The sequence below is a fragment of the Anopheles marshallii genome, chromosome 3 (genome assembly GCF_943734725.1).
Source record: "Anopheles marshallii chromosome 3, idAnoMarsDA_429_01, whole genome shotgun sequence".
Classification (NCBI taxonomy): domain Eukaryota; kingdom Metazoa; phylum Arthropoda; class Insecta; order Diptera; family Culicidae; genus Anopheles; species Anopheles marshallii.
In genome coordinates this window covers 23,780,861-23,806,028 of record NC_071327.1, presented here as the reverse complement: position 1 = coordinate 23,806,028, position 25,168 = coordinate 23,780,861, and positions in this window count along the sequence as shown.

Genomic DNA, 25,168 nt, shown 5'->3' with positions numbered 1-25,168 from the left:
CGATCGCACAGCCGTCTTTCGAAATCACGACGAGCGTAATTTATTCCTTTCCATGCCATCGAAAGAAGGATTAACTCCGAACCGTGAACGGATTCCGCATTGTGCAGCACCATTTTTCAGTTCCCGGTTGAGTCGATTCACGACTCGATTCGAGGGCTGGCAGAATAAAACGGATTTATTGCCAGCGACAGTAAGCATACTGCTGACCTGCGAGAGAAGCGAAACGCATCCGATGCGTCTCCGAATCGGGGTGGATCCCTCAAAACGCCCTTCCGGAAATGGGGCCTTTTGTTGTGAGATTTTTGAACCCTGCGTAAATTTGCTTGAGGAACCATAAATTTACCACACGAGTCAGCACACGCACGACTGCTGATTAGCATAATGTGGTGTTTATGCGTTCGATATCAAAAAAAGCAGACTGTGTTTGCTGAACTTGCATTCGTGGTATTTTCAAATGTTGGCAACGAAATTATTTGAATGGGAAAGTACTGCGAAATGCAAACATTTTCAATTTTCGTGGCTTTTCTAAACAAGAATTCCATGCAACTGTTTTGATATTTGCACCAAAAGCAGATGAATAGATAAAACGCTTGCAGCTTAAATGAAATTGTAGGTAGATAAATTATTGGACAATGGATACCATTCCCTTTCGTGTACATAAACGATGTATTTGAAACGTGGGAAAAATTCCCTGAAATGCCAGCGAGCCGATAGCCTCGGTATACACACGGCATGGTTTCAGGAAAGCACACCTTACATGCACCGAAATTCCGGAACAGCCAATTACCTTAAATACTTCCTAGTTCTCCCCATGGGAATCTGCCGCTTTCTCTCTCTCTTTTTCTCTGCAACTGTAAACCTTTCCTTAGCCCCCCCCGGACACACGTCACACACCCAGGATGAAAGGGCCGAATCGCAACCCGTCCATCTATGATCAGCCACATTGAATAGCAGCCATCAACGAGATGACATCGAATTAATGCCATTTTGATAATTAAACCATTTACTTAATTAAAATTTCTTCTCCACCCTTGCGGCCTTGCTACAAAAGAAACGTCATGAGCACCTGTAATGCCGCACGCTGTTGGTGTGAGCAGGTTCATAGCGTGTGCAGACAGTTTTTTGGGGAGAATCTTCCATTAAGTGCTTGACAGAAGGATTTCTGCATACGATTGCAGTCAGCAACGGGCCAGCACTACCGGTCCTTGGCAACAGAGCTGGTTCCTCACGGGCGGGCACTCACTCACACACGCCTATTGCCGGGATGCATCTTCCATTCCATTACCTCAGGCTAGGGACGTTCGCCAGTTAGGTCGCGCCACTAGCGCAATTCTTTGCCCATGCACGACGCGGCTGATACGGCCTACATTTTGGCCTTCCGAAAACCGGACCAAAAACAAAGACGCATCGATGATAACGATGATGACGTTCACTGCGACAAAGACCACCGCCGGACAAGCAGTGAATGGGATGAAGGGGATGAAGATTTGTTTAGATTGAAGTGTTATTATCGTTTGCGAGCAGAGACGTAATGGCAGTAGCTCTAATGAAAAACTGGAACCCTTGGTTGTTTTTTAAAGAGTGAGTTTCGGGAATAGAGAAAGAGAGTTTAGATGATGTACTACCAAGGACGCGGCTCAGGCCCTTGCGTGTTGTGTGTGGCATTCAATGAGATAACGATGGTCCTCTGTCAGACCAGGGCAATAGCGCTTGGACAATAGCCCCAACATCGTTCATTACGGGAAGGAATGAATGGGTCGATTGATGGAGAGACTTGTCTCTAAACAGGCTGCAATTGTAAGCATGATCACTATTTACACTAATGTCGTCGAAGTAGTCCGTCCGCGTTGTGACATTACAGTGTGTGCAGAAAGTATACATCTAGCAGTATGTTTTACACAAATAATGGTGATTTATTATCGTGATAGTATAATTAAAGATTACGAGACTTTAGACGTTCATACGTGAGCTGCAAATTAGTACGGTGATAGACAGATCTTTGTATTTTGATTATTTGTACCTGGGCCTCGGCATGTGGTGAAACACTACGGAACACAAATGGCAAAACAATGTACCATAATGAGAGAAATATTATCTTTTATCAAAAAAGATGAGCGGTTTCCATTCCAACATCCCAGCCTTTCTAACATCCTCGCCTTTCAGGTGGATGCATTAACATCATAACTTCATCATAATTTGAGCCTAACACGCTTTTGTCCATAAACTAAAGATCTTCACTTTCTGACCTAAAGATCTTCACTTTCTGGGTCATCCAATGGCATTCTCATTACATTATCAGCCCAATCGAAACCTAATGAATCAAATTCACTGCATTAAGGCTTACAAGAATGGAAGAATTGAGAATGGTAAAGAAGATTGGAGAGCAGTTCTTCAGAGGACAAGATCGGTACCATGATCGTTAAAGTCAATGACAAATAGGTCCAGAAATGTCAACTGGAATTAGTGATAACACAATTGAAGAAATTTGAAAGCTGCCTGACGCGGAAGAAAACTTATAGAATTAAGTCACGCTACCGACTTAGCCAGACAAAGTCTGTCTGCCGGTGATTTGATTTTGATCAAACTATCAACGCTAGTGTCCTAGTGTCTAACCGGATTGTGAAATTTACTGCCTTTTGCTTAGCTTATTCATAATTCATAATCGTTGTTTATATCATATTGATTAGATGGATATTTTTTATACTTTTTTATAGATAAGATTAGATGAAAACTTTTTGCAGTCACTGTAGACGACAAATGTTTTTTTTATTGCTGTAATTTTACTAATCTTGATTCATATATGAGCATAAATTAAAGGCTTAGATAAAAGTAATACAATCTTTTTCAACTAAGCTTATTTACACTTATTTAACAAATCTAAAACACTATTTTTCGATAGAATTGTAATGAAGTTCTACTCATAATTCATGCACTGTTCGTCATTTTTCACTACATAATTTTCTCTTCCATACTCGTCGATGGCCGTTGCTGGTGAATCTGGTGCAGGAAAAATTTGCTTTGGCCCTCAAAAATCAAACCTAATGTTTGGCTTGTTTCGTGGCAAAACGCATTACCGTACCGGACAGTGACCGAACGTACCTGCAGCCACATCCGATTGGTCCCCATCCACGGCATCGGCTCCGGCTTAGGAGTCGAAATGGCCGGTTTTCCATCGTTTCACATTTCCCGGTGCACTTTCGTTTCAGTTTTCAGGATAAAACTGCTCGCCTCCCAAAACACATTGATGTGCATCGCATTATTCCCATCCATTACGCCCTTTCGCGTGCGTTACTGAGGAACCAACGGGACAACTTTTTGACGTGATGAGCACGGAGTGCGCGTTGTAAAGTAATTGAATGGCGACGATCCAGCGACGGCCAGCCCGACGTCAGCTTGAGTGGTGAAGAGTCTTCATCGGAACAATGCCCAGGGTTGTTCATGGCTGCGATTGGCTTTTATTGATCGCGGAATCGTCGCGGTGGGCGTTTGGAGGTTTTTGTAGGAAAAGGATGCCGCCGATGGTGATGTAGAATGAGAGATAATGCGCTCGGAAACGGTGCTGGATCGGTCATCGGTCTGCACAATCGCCGACCGAAGTGGTTCGTTTTGATTAAGACTCAAAAACTAGTCGCCGGGCCAATCATTGTCCGGGCCCGGGACGTATTGACAAGTTACTACGAGTATTATTCATGACATTTGCAACGCTTTGCCCGAGTGTGAGTGTGCGATTGGGAACGAATCGGTACGCCTGTCAGCTGTCGCTACCGAAGTGTTTGATAATTTAGTACAAGTCCGTAAGATCAGCAGACAGTTGCTAACTAATGTTGAAGTGCACGGAGCGCACTCGGACACAATTTTGGCTCGGTAAATTATAATTCATTTGATGGCAATGTTACCACACAACACAACCCGGAGGCGATTTTTATCAATATCCCTACATTGCTAGCACATTCGGGTGGTTTGTGGGCTTTCCGCTTTATCGAATGCAATGTTTCGAATGTCTGTCTTGGAAACATCTGTCTGCATATTTCAGTACATTTAAACACCGCACCCTCTACCGGCTCCGGGCCGGTGGTCACGTTACAAGACGATCGGTCCGGATTCCCAATTCCGGTACAATGGGTTCCGGTTGCAGTTGTTTCTCGTCCCACCTTTTGCACCCAGTGCGCCCAAGCTGATGGCAAAATTGCAAATTGCATCAAGGCGCATCATGGAACACGGACGATGGTTGTGTATGGCTGTGCCTTGTGAAGCGTCTTGTAGCGGTACGAAGACGGAACGGATCTTTCTCCAACGGAAGCACCCTCTTTTCTCTGCAGAAGGAAAGATTCAAATCATCTTCCGGCAACTGCCCTGTAACCAGAAAGGCGATAAATATTTGATGATTTGACGGACATGAAATTTTGTTCCTCGATCGGGGGGTTCCGGCGTGTCGGAGCCGGCCCGCTGCACCGGTGCAGCTGTTGCAAGTGATTAGAACTCGAGCACGGACCGTGTTCGATGCACATCCAATGAATATTTCCCAACAAAATCGTTTGGCGTTCGTGATGCCGTTAGGAAACACTCCCCAACACTGGAAAGACTTTTGTGTTGTGTCTCGGGCAGGATCATCGAAAACGGAACAAGTGCCACGAATAATCGAATCGAGATTCGACCACCGATCGGCTGTACAGTTTCGTTTCTTGTGATTCAATTTAGTGTTCGGGTGTTTTGCCGTTGGGTGGGGTGGGTGGTGAATTTTTTTTATGACGATGTAACGTTACCACGTGCTTCATCACCGTGAGCGACCGGGCGTCTCCATGTGGCGTTGGAAAGTTCGCGCATTCTGCTCACGTTCCGGCGCTCAAAACTGGCCCGAAACAGCACGAAGGTGGAGTTTGGTTAGTTGCGACCGTAAACGGTATTAACATAAATTGACTTGAAACAATCAACGCACGCATGCACCGACCATGTCCGATGTCCGAAAGCTGGTACCAACCCACCCCCCAAAAAGGTCCTGAGTGTCCTGAAACTCCTTCGCTCATCCCAAACATCGGTGTATGTGTGTGTGTGTGTGCTGTAGCTTGACAGCGTGTCGTGAACGGTCCAACCACAGCCGGAGCAGTGGAGTGCCGCCATAGGATGATTGCACGTAATAAGGCATGAACGCTGCTAATGATCTCATCCCACACATCGGCCCATGTCCCGGTAGAGCGGCCAGACTTTCCCAGCATTGTCTCGTGGCTGCTGATGATCATGCCATGGTGTTGTTGGTGGTGGTGGTAGTGGTGATAATGAGATGAGACTCAGCTCGTACTTTGCTTCCGCGCGTCTGCTCAAGATGACAGTGTTGAACCCCGTCCGTGTACGCTGAGTGAGAACGAGTTGCGAGTGAGTCGGGTTCCAGCTTGCTGTACGCTACCGTACCGTCAATCGTAGCTGACGGGTTTTTACGTTTGTCTTCGCCTTACTACTGATGACGAGCGAAGGAAAAGCTCGCCTCATACGAATGTCCTTCAAATGTCGGAACGAAGCACGGGGGCGGGTGAGCAGAAAGAAGGGGCAGGTGGGAGGGGAGGGGGGACGATTTTCCCCGGACTGCCACTGGCTTCATCTGCTTTCTTCCTCCGGCCACACGGCAAACCGGCTGCTTGAGCCTAATGATGTACATCATCCATGTATGCAGCGGGCGTACATCCACCCAGGGAGCCCTAGCCTCTATTAATGTAGAACATGGCGTACATTAGTATAATTGGACATTAGTGGAAATGAAAATTTTTGCCCTATTAGCAAAAGTGGTATTAATTATAGTGCCGTTCTTGGAGTGGCTCTGTTTTTCTGACATGTGTAAGGGGCGGGAGTTTCGGGCAGGGAGTACAGGAAAAACGGTGGGAAAAAACTTGCTGTACCCGTTTCGTGGGACGCATCGGGCAGAATCGGAACGTGGTTGAGGGAGAGGTGGGGGGAGGGGGGAGGAAAGTGGGTGGCATTTTCATCGCCCAAGCCGAATGCCGAAGCGATTGCGGAAGATGATTACGACGAGTGATAATTTGCACTCGGTGTGCAACAAAAAAGTGAACGGGAATGGTTGTTTTTGTGTGTTTCGAACGTTTTTTTTCTTCTTATATTTCTGTGTGTTGAGTGTGTATGGGTGATGGGTTCTGGTTCTGGGGTTGTGATTACCTTCTGATGAGTGTCGTCATTCAGGTTCCCTTCGGGGAGGTCGAAAGAAAATGTTGCCCATCCCGGCCGACGAGTGCACAAGGCCGGGCCCTGCCAACCATCCCACATCACCCATTTCTGTCTGGTGTGATCTGCACAAAACTAGCTATTTGCTAATTAAATGCTAAACCACCGTACCGTACGTAACCTAACCGAAAGGCTTTGTTTCGACGTGAAATTGCACATTTCTTTCACATAAAAGCTGAGAAAGTGTAAAATTTTACTTTTACTCCAGCAAAGAACATTGGAGAAAATTCCATTGGAAGTACCGTTGGAAGTTTTGTCATGGTTCTAATGATGTCATTACTACCATGTCATTAAGATTAATTAAGACCTGAAGAACTTGTGAAACGATCATAACACTCTGGTGAGTGTGAGAGAGCTTATTCTAAAGAAGATTGTTAGAATCAACTCTTCAATTCAACTTCTAATCGTCTGAATTTTATTTCATTGCAAATATATTTGTTTGGTTATTTATTTATTTTAATTATGTTATTGATATCTACTCTGTTGCCAGCTGTGTCTAGGGGTAAAATGTTTATCACGACATTCGTTAAATTCCATCAAAAGGTCTCCGAGTGTTATTATCAGAGCATATTATCCATATTATAGAGAGCATTCCCTCAATCAGAATTACTTCAATTTTGTTTTAACACTAGGTCTAGGTCTAACACTAGGTTTTAGATCACTAGGTCCATAGAAATGGATTCCAATGAACTAATTACTGAATCTCTTCCTAGATGACTTCCTCATTTGGTTGGAGCCTTGGAGCAAAGGCTGATGTGGTTTATTAAATAATAATAATATACACCTCGCCTAAGCTTTGTTTTGCTTGAATCTTGAAATGATCCTTACACAGCTTAGTGTAACTGGAACTGATCGGTAGTGTATTTGGTAGCGGTGCTGATCCCAAACGACAGGACCAAGTCCCATTCTTGCCCATCCACCGTGGACTGACTATCAACCTATGGGATAAAATATGTCTAGAATGCCATAGCTGTCATGATCTTGTAGACTTCTACCATTGGTAAAAACGAAATGGTTGATCTTAAGATGATCTTTCACAGTACATTTTGCCAGAAGTGCGCTTAAAACTCTATTATTCCATTTTTTTTAACTTATGTAATTGTAAAGCAATGTAAAAAGTAATCATAACCTAAATATGATATGGTAAACCTATGATAAAAACTTCATAAGAGACTAGCAGATCTATGATATGTTTGTTGGGTTTCCACATGTTGGTCTACATGAAGAATGCGTTGGATTTCTTCAACTTGCTGCAATACGAACCAATAAAAATCCGTTCAATTAAATTGTAGCGAAATACGAAAATCCAACCAATTCGACGCTAATTTCCCACATTGACTATTAAAACCATTTTCGGGCCATCGTCTTTGCCATTTGTTCCTTTGTCTTGTTGGTGCTGCTGGCAGCATCTCTCACCCGTTGTACTGCACATGTGTCTGGTTGTGGTTAGAGCCCAGGTGAAACTTACCGCCGAGCTTCTCTACGTGATCTCATACAATTTGAATGAACCTCGACAGTTTCCGGTGCTTGAGCAGAACCCCGAAAAACCGGTCGATTGAATTTCTGTTCTGCCGAAGCTTACCGGTGTCGGGTTTGCTGTTGAGGTTTGAGGCGGATGACTTTAGCACAGTGCTTCAGATGCTACACCTTCTCGTACCGCAATCGCATATACAAAACACACCCACCACATACATTGTAAGAAATCTCGTATGTGCTTCTCCTCGCTTAGTTTCGCTCCCAGCCTTCTGCTGGTGCAGGTTAAATTTCTCCGAAGGTTAGCTTTTATGGCGATTATAGCGTGTCTGGACGGGAACGTGGGCTATCTGCCATGTCCGGTCATGTCCGTGGATGGTTATAACCGAAATAATAGAATTGTATTTTTGGATGTTCTCCTAACCCGCATCGCCTTACCCATCACCACCACTGCAAAGCACCAAACAGGATGTGAAAAACTTACCACTCTAAATGATACTTGAACAAAACCGAAAAACTGTTCGCTCGTATGAGAAAGAAACTAATTTAATTTAGGGAAAAGAACGAATTTTGTTTTTAGAAAGGCAACGTGAACCAATGCCGTCTCGTCCAATGCGTATCGCACTGTAATCGTTTTATAACAAAGCAATTGGGTGTAACTACTAAGAGACGCGCTATAATCCTCCGATCCACGCCATTTCTCCCTACCAAAGCCTTCCGTTATCCACCACCGTGGGTGGGAAATTTGAAATTCAATGTAGTGTATGCTTAATTAAATTTTAACTATCGGACTATTTAAAGTGGAATAATTGGTTTCGTTATTTTCCTCCCGACTTCTTCGGTTTGCAAGGGTTTAGGCATCCACATGGTTGGTTGAATGTTTCTATCGCTACATCAGCGCACGGCAGAAATCACACGGATGGTGTTTACAAATAGAGAGAGAGAGAGAGAGAGAGAACGAACGAGCCTACTGATACTTGTAGCACATTCACACAGCCTGATACCGGATCAGTGGATTGCGATGATGCTGGAGGACTGGGAGAGAAGCGTCCATTCAAACCGTGCTCAACAAACGGCAAGCAGCGTGTAATGTTGTCGATTGTCACGGCATATATAAATGATAAGGTTTTGGGAGTGAAAACAACGTGTGTGGGTTTGAATATTCAAGCGAGGAAAGTAATCAAAATCACCTTCAAATTACACCCTTGAATTTCTCTCTCATTGATCTCATTGATCCTTCCGGTTATTTCCCATTTTATAAATCTTGAAGCTTTGATTCAAGATCTAAAGAAACTGAATCATTTAAGAATCCAGCTGCTAGATAGATATTTAACTACATTGACATAGTTGTCGAATAATATTCGATCAAGTGTAACGAAATTACATTTATTATCTTTGTTATCATTAAATTATTTTTGTGTTGCTAGTATTACGTCCATTGCATAGATTTCATTGAGACGGGAATTCTTCTGTTGAAAACCTGGATTCGACTCTAAGAGATCAAATTTAACTAAATTTAAGCTTCGCTCTAAATATGGTGCTTTATTTTGAAACATAAAGTGTTTATAATAAATGTCGTTTAATTAACAAAGAGCATCATAGTAAGCATCGGTCCTAACACCTTTGTCATTTTTTTATATTTATCCATGGATGTGTTACCCCAGAATTCAAAACCTATTCTGGATAGATTCTGCGATCCATTGGACTTAGTTTCAGTGCTTGGTGACCCTCAAATATGGAACGAACAGGCGAAGCACATTCATAGAAATTTGAATTCTTCCTTCGCTCAAAGTTAGGCTTTCTAATTTAATATAATATTTTAACACGAAAGTTTCCTTTCCGAAACATTGAATCAATTCAATACATACAATACACAATACAGAAATTGATGTTTATGGCATTGATTCATACTTTACATTTGGTCGATTTGATACATTTGCCAGCCCTACGGAGACAAACAACAATAAAGACCCGGCACGGCAACAAATACACCCGAACAGAAACAATAAAAGCGGCTGCAAAAAAAAAATGTAAACCCCACAGCAAAAACAAACCCACATCACCCGACCGTTGCCAAATACAGATCGTTCTGTGTGTAACGCTTCACTTCCATTCAGATGCGTGACGTAACTCATTTATGCGACTTTAGAGGGGGGTTTTGCGGCGTTGTGTTTTGGTTTTGTGTGTTAGTTCCATGCTTTTACACGGCCAAACATTTACGATTATGACACGGATAGGCTTTCTTGTGGCGTTGCGATTTTGGCGTTGTTTAATGCGTTTCCGTTTTTCCCAAAGGATGCTCTAGAAAAAAAAACAACGACGAAAACGAGCGGAAAATGGGTCAGAATTAATTTTACTTCATAAGTGTGTGTGCTAAATCGAACCAACGAATCGCTTTGAATACAAATTGAAAAAAAAAAGCATACAGAAGTCAAAAACAAACTCTGCGAGAACAACATAAAATAATAACATGATAGAACAGGGATAAAATTTGCATTCCGCACAGAACTGCTGCGCGTTTGCAGAAAGGATTTCCATTTTCCGAGCAACATCTCTAAGGGTTCCATTGCCTCCTCCATGAATTCCTCGTTGACACTGTTTTATGATGTTTTTCGTCATACCATTAATGACCCGTGCATTCCGCGACAGATAGCTACTCGTTTAATTTCCCTCCCAGATGGAACTGCAAAACAGAGCGACCGGGAGTGATAAAATGCGCCCTTCGAAAGGGTTGAACAAAAAAAAACCCAAAAAGCCCCACAAAATCAAACCGAGCACGAAAGTCACGAAAGCCGATAATAAATTAAATGCATGTTTCCTGTTGGTGTGCTCCCCGTGGTGTGTCTTGTTCGACATTTTGAACTTTTGGGTGTCGCTTTTAGTTTTTTGTTTTGTCCATTTTGTTTCCTTTTCCCCGTTCGGTATGCGTTTCATAAACCACTGCAAAAAACTGTATGTTTTACAATTGCACTTTAGTGTTATTAATTCCTGAACATTTTTTGTTTTTCGTCTCATTTCATTTCCGATTCGTTAGTCATAGTAAAACATGATAAGCGCATTGAATGACAGTGCTTGACATTTTTGACACATGGAAATGCTCATACGACAGGGGCTGCATCTGTCACATGTTAGTAGGCGTGACCTGCGTGACACGATTGGCGATTGGTCGCAAATGAAATTAAATTTCATTTAGCATATTGACCAAAGCAATCTGGTTAATTAAAAAGTTAAATGTGTTCAATAAAATAGTACTGCCGTTAGTGCTTATAGATAATCATGAGATTGATGACGTTTTAAACCATAATCTTAATAAAGCCCTTCTTTAAGGAAATGTTATTCGTTGTCTAAAATCTTCGTTAACAAGCATTAACTTAAAGGTAAGTCTATTTCTTGCTGACCTCAGCAACTGTGATTAATAAATCTACTTCTGTCAGCTATTCATAGCATTCAATCCATTTTTCGATGTTCAAAAATGCTGAATGTGTTCAACTAACTATCAACTATGATTATATTTGAATAGAAATTATGTTCATTTAGCAGGAAATTAGACAAGTCTCTCAGAAATAGGAGTATATCTACAATAAAAGTAGTAAAACTTTCAAAAATAGTTAAAAGGTAAATTCTGAAAGAGATTTCAACTTCTCATATAGATGATAGTAAAAAAAAGGAAAATTTATTGCAGAAATGCTAATAAAATGTTATTTTAAATTTGGAAATAGTGCTTAAAGTATTGAATTTACAGTTTGTGACGGAAATGTTTTCTTTCTCAAGATCTTTCAACTAAAAACTATGTTAAGGTATTGCAGTTGTTATGCCTGCATCATTTGGTGAATGCAGCTCAATTTTCATCAAACAGTAAATGGAGCTTACCTTCAAATTTATTCGCATACAACACCGGGGTTTGTAATGATGCTACTGTATGCTACCGTTAGAAAGATGCCAATGATAAGCAAACTGAAGACAACAACAAGCGCCCAAATAGAGAAAGGGATCCCCAATTTTGGGGAGTTTATTTGTGCGTTTGAATGCACTTTGCCGAGCAAAGTGGAAGGCATCCCCAACGTCCGATGGACGACAAATTCATATGGCCCTATTTTCGGTCCCTTGCAGCCTGATGCCTTTTCTGCGTGTGCGCTTATGTAATTGTGACTCGTTCACGACGCATCGTTTCGATCCGATCGAACCCGTGGTTAATTCTGTCACCAAGCTCATTCCCTCAACCTTACACAGGCCAGTTAGTCTTATCAAGTGGACCATGCGAATGGCCGATGTTTCGATTTAATTTCATCCCATCGAGCTCGGATGTGAGTGTGTGGACGGTTGCAAGCACGGTACCATTTACAGCAGCCCGTCGGAACGAACCAATCGACTCAAGGATATCCGGACCGACGGTCCGCCGGACAGGGGCGAATTGATTAAGAATTACAGCTGTTGATGTTATATTGGCTTCGTGGCGTTTTAGGTTTAAAATTCCGTACGGAAACGTCCAGTCGTCGAGGCGTTGCCTCGATCGCCGGTAAACAAATTTCCGCGTGGATTGGATTTAATCTGATCAGCCACCCTGCAGCACGGGACCCGAACGGTACGACCGGACCGTGTGCGAGACCGACACCACCAATCAACGACGACGGTGACGAGATGACCACGACCACGCATCCTTCGCATCCGGGCAGGTCTTTGGCACCCGACCGAGCCAGGCAAACAACAGACTCCCGGCGGCACGGTTGCACCAATTGTGCACCCGACAACGGGATGCGAAATCATTACGTCATACAGACCCGGACTCGGCTTCATTGAGCTATTTTGCTGGATGGCGAGTTCAATGGCAACCCTTCCCCGACTGCCACCCGGTTGGTTCCTTGCTGCCATGCTTTGATTAATCATTCCGGAAGTTTAATTAACGAAATAGCACAGCCAATCGCGGGAAGTGCCTCCCCGGCGCAAAGCGTACGAATCGCCGATGGTTTGCCAGGAGTTAGCGCTAGCTTACAAGAAGCGGCCGCATTTTGTTGTATTTCATGCTCTGGAATGCTCCACAAACACCCGGCTGGTAGCATTACGCTCGTGCAGGCGAGCTCTCGCTACGGGTCGAATTAGTTAATTAGCACTTTTCCAGATGAAAATTGGTCCGTGCGAGCTGGGAGCTCCAAACGCCCGAAAGCGAAGGAGCCGGATCATTGTCGGGCGCGATAGGGATCGTCGGCTGGTCGGCCACCGGTGGCTGCCACGATAGGGTTTTTGCTATTTCACGGTAAGGAAACGTACAGAACCGCGCCACGGCAACTCATTACATTACGTGAGGGGAGATGGAGGTGGTGCGGATGGGTTTTTGCAAGGGAGCGACGGGTTTGATGTTCCTGGTTGGACATCCGCGAGACGAAATGACGATGATTAGCGGACTATCAGTGATGCGCAAAACGAAACGTTTCGATCCGCACCGAACCGGTGTGGTCGGTTGGTCTTGCAAAATCGTACCAAGTAGCAGGGAGTACGGTGGCACGTAGGGGTGTATTTAAAGTGTGTTTTAAACTTTGAACGTTGCAAACAGCGATTTATAATCCTGAGTGAAGTATGTTTAATAAAATCTTGTTCCAAATAAAAGTTGTTTAAGGGAATTTTTGTTGAAGCTAATGTTGGCATAAATAATCGGATTAAAAATCCAATCTTCTTCTTCTGCTTTAACGGCAGAACAACCTCAAGAGGTCTAGGCCTGTCATTTATGGTTTTCTTTAACTTTGTTTACCCGTAACTGGATAATCAGTGCTGCATACGTGTCATTGGTCCGGATGGGATTTTAGACCGGTCCTGTCGTGTGAAGACCGGCGCCACTATCAATACACCACCGACCCGAAAAATTCCAATCAATACCCCAATAAAAACAAATTTACACCCCAAAGAGAACGAAACATTTGTGTATAGAACATTTTATCTCAAATTATTAAAAAATTTCTTAAAATTTCGAGTAATTCTGGACACCATTTGCCATGAAACTTTCATTATATTATTTAGTTGAACTATTTACCTGAATTACCTTTAATACCTTCACTCTGTTTTACAAGAATTCGGAATTCAATGGATATAATTGGAACATTTCATGATTTTTTTTTGCAAATTGAAGTTAAATTCGTTTAAATATGCCAGAATTTATCGAAATCCACAAATTCTGCAATATATGAGAAGATATGAGTCGATCCTTTGAACCATTCCTTAGCTTGAGAATAATAAATACTAACACAACACAACTCTGTTTTTATATTAATTTTATTAATAAAAAGATTAAGAAACTGGGAATGAATCTTCATCTTTCTAAGCATCTTCAAGCTCAACTTGAAATAAACCTTCGCCAACACTACCCAATTCAACACGAAATCCCTGCCCCTGTCCAACATAAAAATGTAAAATCAATTAAAATCGCTTTTTCAACCTTAAATGTCCACTTTATTGCCCTAATTGGACGATTAGTATCTAATTTCTTAGTAAATATTTGCATAATAAACGTGTTTGCTTTTGCTTCAAAACGCTTCCCAATTCAATTTTTAACATATTTTCTATCGAAAATTAAAAAATTGTGTTTTTTCGGTCCACGAAATGTACTTTTCTTCTTAAAACTCTCAGTCGTTTTAACACGTCTCAGTCGTATTAGTGCAGTGCGCAGTGCTAATGATATTACAAACCATCGTACGGAAAATTGGCGCACCGGCAATGCACACACAAAAGCAGAAGGATTTGTATGTTGAAAGAATATGATGCCTTTCTGTTCCACACAAAAAAAAGGCAATACCTTCGTTTGCACGTTATTTGCTTTCGGGAATCGTGCATATAAGCTGCAAAGAAAGCGTCTCCCGTAGTTCCGTACCATCGACAACATGGCAGCGCAGCTCTTGCCCAAAATCCGAAACCGACGACAGCGGAAACAAACCGTAGGGAAATTTTGACAAAACCGCAGCCAGTGCCATTGTCCGCCATTGTGTGCAGCCATTGTTGATGCAGCCGGATCCCGCGTGTGAGTTTTCTTTGATGCCGTCCGTCGTCTAATCGTATTTTTCCAACGAAATCAAATCGGTTCTCGGAGTTTGTGCGAGATTAATTAAAACGCCGGACACCGAAATGTTCCTTGGTGATGATTCGTGCGTCCAGTTCACACTTTCCTACCTGAAAGCGAGAACCGGAACGAAAACAAAAACGACCGTGTTGGAGCCTTTGAAGGAATTCTTGCCTAAGCACGGCTCACGGCTCACAGAACGCCACGGTTTGCTGGACATGATTCAATCGGTTTTGAAGCAGCCGGATGTCTGGAACAACTTCGTTATCGATCGATTGCGGAAAGGGGACACAATGGGACGAGTGGCTCCACCGTCAACCAGAAGACAACACCAGGAAAGGAACGGACCACGTCGTCGACTCGCCATTGACGAATTTGTCACCGACCCATCCATCCGTCAGTTGCTTGGTATGAAAAGACGATTGTCGACTGACTGTCGCAGTATCGGCACACAATCTCCGCGTTGCCGAAGCATGTGTCAGATTAGAAGATTAGCTGCAACAGAAAAGCATGCATTGGTATGGGGAACCATTTTTAAAGGAAAGCGGACACGACCGTAAGCGAATTCTTCCCGCATGCACAAAACCGGCACGGACAGTCGGATCGAATGCAAACATTTTTATTCCACTTCCGCCCCGTCGCACTGGCGCATTGTTGCGCAATTTTTGGGTTGAAAGATGTGCCCACGGTACGGAATCGTAGCCCCCGGAAAAAGGGGATCATTTGCAACCAGACACAGCCATACGACGGCCGCTTTTAGTGTCGCAATTTGTCTGAATGTCAGCGCGCGTACATACTGCGACGCTAGGACTGTCAACTAATTTGCCGTCGAAGTTCGCACGATACGAACGACTTTGATGAAAATGGTACTTCGGGGTAAGAGGTCCCAAGTTATGGGCACTGGACGTGTGGCCTACTCTGGCACTGTTCTTGGCACGACACAACGACGACGCAAGATACGACTCGTACATAACGACATCTCTCCAAGGACGCGCGACCGGGATTGGACATTGGACCATTAACGAATTTATCCGTCAATCAGGAGAAAAGATTCGTCGAATCCAAAATTGCATCAAAGGAACGCGCTTCGAATGACTTTGGGTGTGGAAACGCGTCACGATCATCGCGGTGAAACCGGCAAAGAGTATCTTACCAGGAGGAGAATTCTGTTCCTACTAACGGCGGTGTGTGCTTTCATAGACAAAACTCCATTGAAATGCTATTCAACGGCAACGGTTTTTTTTAACAGAACTGCACTGTATTTTAATTCTTTAGTTTATATTTATTTGGTTTTGTCTATGACTTGCCTTGGTATTAGACTATTCGTATTTCGTCTTCAGTTCTTCGACAACGCATTTTACATTGAGTTTATAATTGAATGTTTTGATTGATTGTAGCTCCAGAAATATCCAGTTTTATTGCTGTTTAATAATGGTATAATTGTTCATATCATTACTTCCTTTGACTTGCTCCGACTAGTAATTGTTGATATGATTATGTTTAGTCCATCTTTGCTTAACTCGAGATGGTGTTAATAAACACTATATAAACTCCTATTGGATTTATTCAAGGATTTCTTCAAGGAAAAGTATCTTCAAATTTTCGAGTAAGCTTCCCAGTTTAGTTTTCTCAAAGAATATACTTACTTTCCATTAACTAACGCTTTATATTTTGATATAATTACAGAAATCAGTTTCTATTAAATAGTGTTCTATTTTATGAGAAAGACGCACTCTAAAGTTCTGTTAAACACAGTGAGAATCTTGGGACAGTAAAACATACATTGAGCGAGATACACAAGTAATACAAATCGGTGTAATCATTTCGATTGTAATTGATGTGAACTTCCACAGAATTACCAATATTTTTGTAAAATTATAATAAAACCTGCTTGAAATGATACACAAAGTATAATGAATAGAACAGAACAAACTGATTTGTGAGTAAGGTGCCAAGTTTCGTGACAATTTTCTGTAATGTTCGGTCTAAAACGCTTGGTAAAATTAAGTCTAATTGGCTATTACATACACCGGCATGGCCTAGTATGTTATTAAAACAAAAAAGGGGAAGTTTAAAACACGACTACAAATTCGACAGTTTCGTAACGATCAACACATTAGGCCTGGATTTCAAAGACCAAAGAATGATGCAACTTCGAATAGAATCAAACTGACAAATTGGTAACGATGATCGGCAGAATCGAATGATTGTATTCAACACACACACACAGAATGGATGCTTCTTTAAATCGGTAACCAAACCATGGCTAATGCAAAACGTTTGACGTAAGCATTAGTTGGTCTTTTTCAGGCAATGTTGGAGCGATCTGTTGAACGACACGGGTCGGAACGACCTGCCAACTCCAACTGCCCCGGTAGACAAAATACGCCTCGTCGTTCGTTCGGTCGCATTTGTCACTATGGAACGAATCTTCCCAGACGGAACGCATGGTAATCGTGCATATTGGTTTACCGGTCGTACCATGCATCCTATGAGATTTTCAACCGGTACATAGCACGACAGCTGCGACCCCCAAACCCACCAGCACGTGGAACCGTGGCGTAGGCAGTGCGCGCCGGTACATTATTTATTTATCGTTCGAAGTTAAATTGAGTTTAGAATTTCAATTCGCGACTAATCAAATTCACATTTTCACCAGATATTATACACAAAATCGACTCCTCGTACTACGGACCTGTGAGCGAGGCCGCTAGTACCTTTCGGGGATAAAAAGTGACTGGCCGGAAGGTGCAGTGGGCGAACGAGTGTATCCGTGTGCGTCGGGTGTGAGACTCCGGACGCTCGGACAAATGCACTTTGCCAATTGACTGCAGTTTCACGTGCAGCAAGGTCATGTCGGTCGACTTCCGGACCGTGCCGACGAGCGTTGATGAACACCGTACACCGGGCGCCCGGGACGAAAGAATTGTGCAGTGAAGTGTTGCGCTGAACTCCTACACAACTCGGTGCACAAACGGTGCAGTACAATTTGCACAGTGCAACGTGTCGAGAACGAGCGTCGGAAGCCTCGCGGGTCCTCCTAAACTGCCTAGCGCAGAAGTTTTGCACTCGAATGGACAACCGGCCCGGCGGTATACGAGGGCGCGATGCATTAGGCTAACAAAGCGCACGAACGCGGCCTGCCAAATCACGGTACCGGTTCCGTTCGAGTTTAGGGGTTTGGACTGTACAGTTGGCGTTAGCGAGAACTTGCTGTTCCAAGCCCGGGAAGACGGTAGGGGGAAGTGGTGCGTAGAAGAAAAAACAGCCAGCTCTCAACTAGCGCCTGAGACTGCAATATCATGTGTGTGTGTGTGTGTGTTTTTTTTGTTTACGATGCAACACACAAGGTTCACTCGTTGTTTAGACAGGAAACAGAACAAACCAACAACGAACGCCCTGTGGTATGTTCGTTAAGGTTGGTCGAACTGTCGATATACGCTGCGATTTTTTTTTTGGTTTTGCTTTTGCTTACTTGTATGTTTCTTCTACACCGAAGAGAGTCTCCATTCCGATAAATGATCCCCGGGAAGTAAGCAAAAACCGCGCCGTGTATGCAATTTTTCGGCCGATCGAATGTAAACTGTGCAATTAGTTATTTGGTTGAGCACGGTAAACAACGTTCCGGGAGCAGCTTGATGCATTCTGCAAACCTTCCCGTAGGAGCGTCTCACATTGACATTTCGTGGACATGTGGAATTTGGGCACTGGAAACGATTTGTCAAAATGAGGAAGAATAGTTTAGTTTGAGCTATATTTCAATAAACAATTTCATAAAGCGTTATTACAGTGTAAAACTAAGGAATCATTCAAAGAATTCCGCGACACCTCCAAAGCTGTCTAATGCGATGGATGTCCTCAAATGTACATCCAAAAGCTTCCGTCTTCAATATCACAACCGCCAATACGAATCTGCATCATAAATCACAAGTTTGTCAGAATCTATGCCGGAACATCCACTTCCGGGCCGCAATTTGACAACCATTTGTCAGTGCTGCTGAGCAATAATTTAATAAAATAAAATACCTCCCCAAGAACGGAGCTTTATTCACGCGGAACGCACCTCCCGGCGGTTGGAAAATGGCGTTCCGATGTCGACGAATGCTAACGAATTTCAATCGGTTGTCAGGTTGGGTTACAACACACCGTCGATAGATGGGAAGGGTGCAATTTTATCTGCCTGTTGGGGAACCATCATCAACGTCATCCGACAGCAGGAGGTTTCTATTCAGTATAGGGTTTTAGATGCTTTGAGTTGTCTAATGGAAGCTTCGCATGACCCTTCGTAGACCGTTGGATTGTAAAATATGTCTATATTATATAATAAAATAGTCACAAGCTGTATTAATGATTCATGATTATAATTCATGTTAACGTCAATTCAACTTTATATTCAATGATGAGTTCTTGCTCCAACGTATGTACCTAATCGAGCCTAAAAAACAGTAATTTAACTCATAATACCAACCAACAGCTCAGAGAAACACCTGAACGATACATCCAGTCGATTGAAAAATACCGGCCGGTACAAAAAAAAAACGAAACTCTCACATGACACATCAGGATTGGAGGACAATTCTCGATTCGGATGAGGCGCCAAAATAGAATATTGGCAGCTCAATCCGTTGAGCACTGTCAACTGCGCGTATAGAAGTGGACCTGCTGCTGCGAAGTGTCCTTTTAGACGTGTCCATTTACGCATCGGACACACCCGGTACCGGTGCGGCACTGTATTTCCGGTCGTATTTATCCTTATGAATAATTTCTGCGGCTCAACTATGGTTTGATTCGTTCTCCCAGATTGAATGATGGAATGTGCCGTTGCAGGAAATCCAAGCAATCCAATTCGGAAGTGGTGCCAAGCGACGGCAGTTCTTCCTTTGGTGGTAAATTTAAAGTGACGAGACACCGTCAATTTCTAACATTTCATAAAGCTATTCCCCAGAAACTGGGCATGTTTTTAACTCACTTGTCCATCAAACCGGTTTTAGTGAGACGTTTGGTGCAAGTGCCCCACGGCCATAGCATCCTTGCACTCACTGTCGCACCGTTAAATGTGCATGAAAAAGTGTCTACCTTTCGTTTCCTGGTTCGTTTTTTTTTCCTCCCCGTTGTTGGCATCTTTCAGCCTCACGGGACCTTCGAGGGAATTGTTCGGGGAATTGTTTCAACACTATGCGCGTGAAAGTTTGTCAACAGTTTTGACCGGAAATTGGCCATTGGGCACCGGAACTTTGACTACGGTGCGTCTGCATGCACCGTCGATCGTAGCCTCACCGCGAAAGACCAAACGCTTTGGCTGCTAACTGTTGCGACCCGTGTTTGTGTGGCCATCCCGGGCAAGGACAACAAAAAACTGGCTCCAATCATTTTGACACCATTTTTTGTGTTGCCGCCTGACAAAAAGAATGCACCATTTTTTAATCAAACTAGCGTTCGATCCATTCGTTGTTTCGCTGCACCGTAGTGCTGTTGAGTCTCGTCGGCGATGGGTCTTGTTGTTGGCAAGTTTTTATTTTTTTGTGGCCGAAAAGCCTCAGCTCAACTAGTTATGACATGACCGCTAAGTGGGGGCAAACGAGCAATCAGTCTAACGTGACCGGTACAGTTCACGTGGTTTTGCATCTTGAAGGATGGATTAGACACCGCATAGAAGGCTTAAATGATTCTAACCATTCAACATGAGACTGTTATTAAGAACGAATGCACAGAGTTCGTTAAACTTAAAGCTGGAAGCAATGCGGCCTGGGTTTTTTTATTGAATAATAAAAAAAACCTTTCGCTAGACATCTGACACTTTCAATTATTTTTTACATTCTTAGCAGAATATTAAGTGCCTATCAACCTTTAACCACTAACCCACGTTCACCCAGGCGTACCCACGTAACTATAAACCCAAGGAACCCACGCGAATATAATTGTAATGTATTGGCAGAAAAATCTTTTAGTTATTGCGGTGCCAATCCTGCAAGTTTAATTTATAAAAAAAATAATCTTGCAGTCGGAATCCTTTTGGAATCTGAAACCATGGAAATGACGTCCAAAGTGACGAGCTTTTGAAGTATCTGGGTGGATGATGTTATATGAGCAATTTCCAGTAATATTGTTTTTTTCAAAAATTAACGGAGTTTCTCGACGAATATCGAATAATCCCTAAGTACTATTCTTCGACAAAGAGGTTGCCAACAGTAAAATTTCAACGAGTTCGTAAGGAAAATAAAAGATAAAAAGTGAAAATGTCAAGAGATCGCATTTGGCATGGGACGTTGCACAGGAAAATATTTGCAAGACCAAAGAGATATGCAAATGGATTATAAATAGATCACACTCATCTCACATTACGCTAGATAATGCCTTAACCAACCCCTGATCATCATTTTACAATTAGCAAAGTTAAAATAAAAAAGCCGATCATCGAACATGCATTTAAAAAAATATATAATCCCGAAAGCAGTAAAATACGTTCCAGTTTGTAGGATCTCTCCCTTGTTCCTTAAACAGAAAAGTGTCTCGTTAAAATAACGATTTCCGTCGCTCCAATCCCAAACTCGCCTCTCAAAAGCGAAGCAAGAGAAGAAAAAAAACCCAACCGACGAACCTCCTCTCCATGCAAACAGACAAAAACACCCTTGAGCTTACCACAGTCGCATCATCCCACGAGCACAAGTCAAACCGTCAAACGGGCATCGATTTCACGTAAACGCCCGATCGACGGCCGAGATCATCATCATTCTTGAATCGGCTGTACGAGATCCCTCCAAACGGGATCACATACACACACACACACACAGACACACATTCTGTGCCTGTTTCAGCGCGGCAGTGATTAAAACCGGATCCCGAATGGACAAGCCCTTCTTCCCTTCCCAACTTTCACGCCCTCCTTCGGTCCCACGTTCGGATTCGCTGCGCCATTATGTCCGAATCAAAGTAATTGGCTACCAACGAGTCAGTTTAATTGGAGCCATATTTTTTCCTCACACTTTCCGGCGACGAATCCATCCGTTCCGGCCGGTTCGGACGGTTCTGCTTGCGTTTGCTTTTTCGCGGGCACAAATATCTCCACCGAATGCAAGTACGGTGCACACAGGCCCGTGGGGTCAACAGGCTTGCTGTTGCTTGGTGCTGGTGATGCTGCGTATCCTTCATGTCCGTCGCGAATACTTTTTTACTGGTGCGGCAATGCCCGGTTATGCATTCGTCTGCCGTCTTGCCGCGAATTGCATTTCTGCATCCAAACTTTGGTGCCGGCCAGTTCGGGACGGGCAGTTTTTTTCTCTCTCCCCTCCCTTCTGGACGGTGTGTTGTGGTTTGTGTCTGTGCTAGGTCTGCCCGGTATCGCGGTCAGCTTCGTGGTCGGCCGTGTGGCTCGCGGCGATAAACTTTATTTACTTTAGTGGCTTGTTTATTTGCTGTCGTAGGCGTCGTTTGTAGCCATCGATGACGTTTGTTTGAGCAGTGTGTGCATTTACCAAATAAATTAGACATCCGCACCGTGTCGCATTCGGCATGGGGATGTGGACAGCCACTGGCATTTTACAATTGTGGTCACTTTTTCTATGCATTTGTCGCAATCAATCAATAATTCGAACAGCATTCTTCCACTGTATTACACCACAAATGCATCTCATTGTTCGTCCTTGTTCTTCACGAGTATGTTTGAAGACTCTCAAGCACACACAGCGTACGTTACATCCTTCCGACTTGCTTCACATATTATTCATATCATTCAAGCCCGAGGTGCAGTCTCGGTTTTTATCCCAGCGTACACTTGCATCAGTGCACGAGACTGCACAATGCATTCGTTTATCACAGTGGGCTGTTTCGAACGAGCATAGGGATAAAACGTTTTGCTGAGTAAAATAACAAATTAACGCTTGTTTAGAGCCTCAGCGCTGTATAAGTGCTGCATTAGTAGTACACCACGGCTTATGGGGACGCCTAGTACTTAGTATATTCGCGTTCACAGAGGGAAAGTGAATTTTTACTTAATTTCGATTTCTATAATTGAAAAAGATTTTTTATTGTGAAAAAGTAAAAAAAAAAAGATTTTCTAATCCAAGCGAAGATGGATTTTGGACTTTTATTGCGTCAAATGCCCAATGTGCGTTGGTTTGCAGAATACATTTGCCTCTATTTGCCTACAGGCTCGCTCTCCTTTCTTCTCCGGCATGCAACGAGAATTCTAACGAGAATTCCAACAGGTTGACCAACAGCGTCGGAATCGGATGATATGTACACCTTCCGCAACGAAGCGAGCATTCTGTAGACGCAGAACATTGGGAACGTTTTACTGCTTTGTAAATTCACTCCCTTCCTACCGTGGCCAGCCGCGGGCCGGGAGAAGAATCCCGGTTCCAAATAATCAGTTAATTAATTTCACATCTGATTAAAACATAAGCCTCCAAATTGCAATGCCTCCCTATCTCGGTCGATGAAATGTTCAATTAAAATTAATTCTCCTATCTGCGCCATCTTCCACGGTGCGGTTTCTGATTTTCCGATCCCACGTCCACATTCGATACGTCGCACCGGTTTTCGTCATTTACGTAAGCACGCCTTTTTTTCGGCTTGTTTCCCATTCCCTGAACGATCCCGATTCAGTCGATTCGATTGCAGGCGACACTCGATCTCGAACTTGGTTGATCGTGCCGCACTGCACTGCCGGGACTGTGTCTCCCGCAACAACGGTGTGCCACTGTAAAGCGAAAAACTTTTGCCAAACGGGCCCCCAAAAACGTTCAATGCTGATTGACCTTCGGTTGCTGTTGATTATGCTTCTTTCGGCAAATTCTACCTTTCCGCGGTAGCCCCTTAGCGCTTGTTAGTTCCGATCTGCGCTCCGATCCCGGTAATATTATCAAATTCTCGCGTCTCTGGTGGTAACGAGACGGTTTAGGAAGCGTATCGTCAGAAAAATAATTGGACCAAGCTACAATGGCGGTGAGGAATGAGCAAAAACTTCGGGTGGAAAATAAAGAAACAAACGTCCAAAACTGATCGAATGGTTTGATGAATCGCATTAACTCGCGGCTAATGATGTGAAGACTATACCGTTCCAGGCCACTTCACTGGATAGACACAGCCCCCGCCAAGGACGGCAGCAAAGTTCGGCCCAAAACCTCGTCAACCGAAACCGACGCATCGTGCAGGTATTTTAACTAACCCGTTCGTTACTGGTTTCGTTTTTTTTGTCCCCTTTCGATGGAGAGGGAAGGGAGGTTCCTTTGGTTTTGTCCGACTGGAATTGGGATTGGTTTGGAAAGGACATGCTTTCTAGTGCTGACGAGAAGCATTTTAATGAGTTGTGTTGGTTTGTCACATTTCTTAGAATCGAAAGAATTTTTGTTTAATTTGGACACATGAGTGACAATCTTGCAAAGGCGAATGTAAATCGTAAGCATTGTACTGCGGCTGGTGTCCTGCGCCGACAGAAACTCTATTTATAGTTTAATGTTTAACGTTGCCAAGAATTAAAATGCATAAGCTACCGATAGTGCCTGAAATGAAATAAAATACATTCTTTATAATACATTTAATTTATAATAGAATGAAATGATCTCTGATCTTTTACGGAGTCTCTAAAAATAACACGATCGTAGTTCTAGGTACATAAATAAGGTATCTTTTTAAACCAGCTACCACATTACGATTGGATTTCTACGATGGTAATTTCACATGAGTTTGAGTCATGTGATAATTTAAAATTAGTTGATATCGGATTACATGACTTTTGATAAAAGACACACATAAAATGCATGCAAATTGTAAAATTATCAATGAATTATTTCGAATAGAAAAGAAGAAAATATATGAAATAAGGTAATAAAAAAGCAATGAAAAAAAATCTATCTAAAAATCTATAAATAGTTAAATTAGTAAACAAATAAATGCATGAAAACTCGCAATGTACCATCTCAATGTGAAATGTAACAAAACCAATAATTCAAAGGCAATCTCGAAATATTGCTTATTTGTTTACTGCTTTATTATATGTTAAAAATAGTTGTTCTTTAAGAAGCTTATGAGTTTTCCTTTATAATTTGCTGTTATCTTCCATATTTTTTTCTGATTACCAATTGCACCACTATTGAAAAATTTACCGCACCGCATTTACTGCAACTGTAAATATTACCATTGTAATAACTTTTCTTCCGTGATCAGTAAACTCTTCCGCATTCGTATTTGCACAACTCTGTAGAACCCCGATAATCTCATCCAACAACCCGAATGCCCCGAAAGAATAGGACGCCTGATTGAAATCATGTTGCTCATCCTTTTTATCAAGCACACGCTGATTAGCACACCCTTCGCCACCCGAATCCGGTACGCCGGTTCAGCGCTAACTAACTAACTACAACGTTGTTCAGTTCATAATTTTATATTTGGTCATGCATGCGTCTCAAGCTTCCTCCGTCCTTTCGG